A 1,193-nucleotide genomic window follows, 5' to 3' on the forward strand; every position below is an offset into this window, starting at 1 on the left:
AGAAAAAATTTTTGTATGGGAGGGCCCCTGCTAGAACATTTTTCCCAAGTGAGTCGATTTTTGGGTCGCGACACAAGCTCGGGTCAAAAAAAATTTTTTTTTCATGGTGACTCAAAACATCAATTTTAGACTCCCCTGAGTATGAAAAGTGAAACGAAAATCATTTTTGAGAAGAAAAAAATTTGTATGGGAGGGCCCCTGCTAGAACATTTTTCCCAAGTAAATTCGATTTTACCCGGTGAGTCAAAAAATTTTGAAAAAAATATTTTGCCAAAATCGTGTTCATTGCCTATTATAAGGGACCAGGTCAGCTCACACGCATTTTTGGAGACCATATGGAAAGTGCGTCTGGGATTGCGGAAATTAAGTTTAGAGTGTTAAATGATGGTTTCGCAATCCCGAAAGGCTCAAAATCCACCCTAAGGTCCCCTGGGTGAAATGTGGTTTCCAAGGTGTGAGCGCTATCGGTGATAGAGTTGGAATGTGATTTCCAGAGCGCAGGGCGACTGGGCTTAGAGCGAAAATCATAGACAAGGGTAAGTATTGGACTGAACGACTCGAAGCAAACGAAAATCATAGACAAGGGTAATGGACTGAACGACTCGAAGCAAACGAAAACCACACACAAGAGTAATGGACTGAACGAATCGAAGCAAACGAAAATCACATACAAGAGTAATGGACTGAACGAATCGAAGCAAACGAAAAACCACAGACAAGAGTAATGGAGTGAACGAATCGAAGCAAACGAAAACCAAAGACAAGAGTAATAGAGTGAACGAATCGAAGCAAACGAAAACCATGAACACAGGGATAACTGAGAACGAACCTACCTATCAGAGCATGTGAAAGCATGGACAAGAGTACTGAAAATCGGACCAAACCTCTAGAAGCAAACGAAAATCATGGACAAGAGTACTCAAAAACACGGACCAAACCTATCGAAGCTCACGAAAACCATGAACACAGGGATAACTGAAAACGAACCTACCTATCAGAGCATGTGAAAGCATGGACAAGAGTACTGAAAATCGGACCAAACCTCTAGAAGCAAACGAAAATCATGGACAAGAGTACTCAAAAACACGGACCAAACCTATCGAAGCACACGAAAACCATGAACACAGGGATAACTGAGAACGAACCTACCTATCAGAGCATGTGAAAGCATGGACAAGAGTACTGAAAATCGG

This window comes from Anopheles moucheti (genome assembly GCF_943734755.1).
Source record: "Anopheles moucheti chromosome X unlocalized genomic scaffold, idAnoMoucSN_F20_07 X_unloc_16, whole genome shotgun sequence".
NCBI classification, from domain to species: Eukaryota; Metazoa; Arthropoda; class Insecta; order Diptera; family Culicidae; genus Anopheles; species Anopheles moucheti.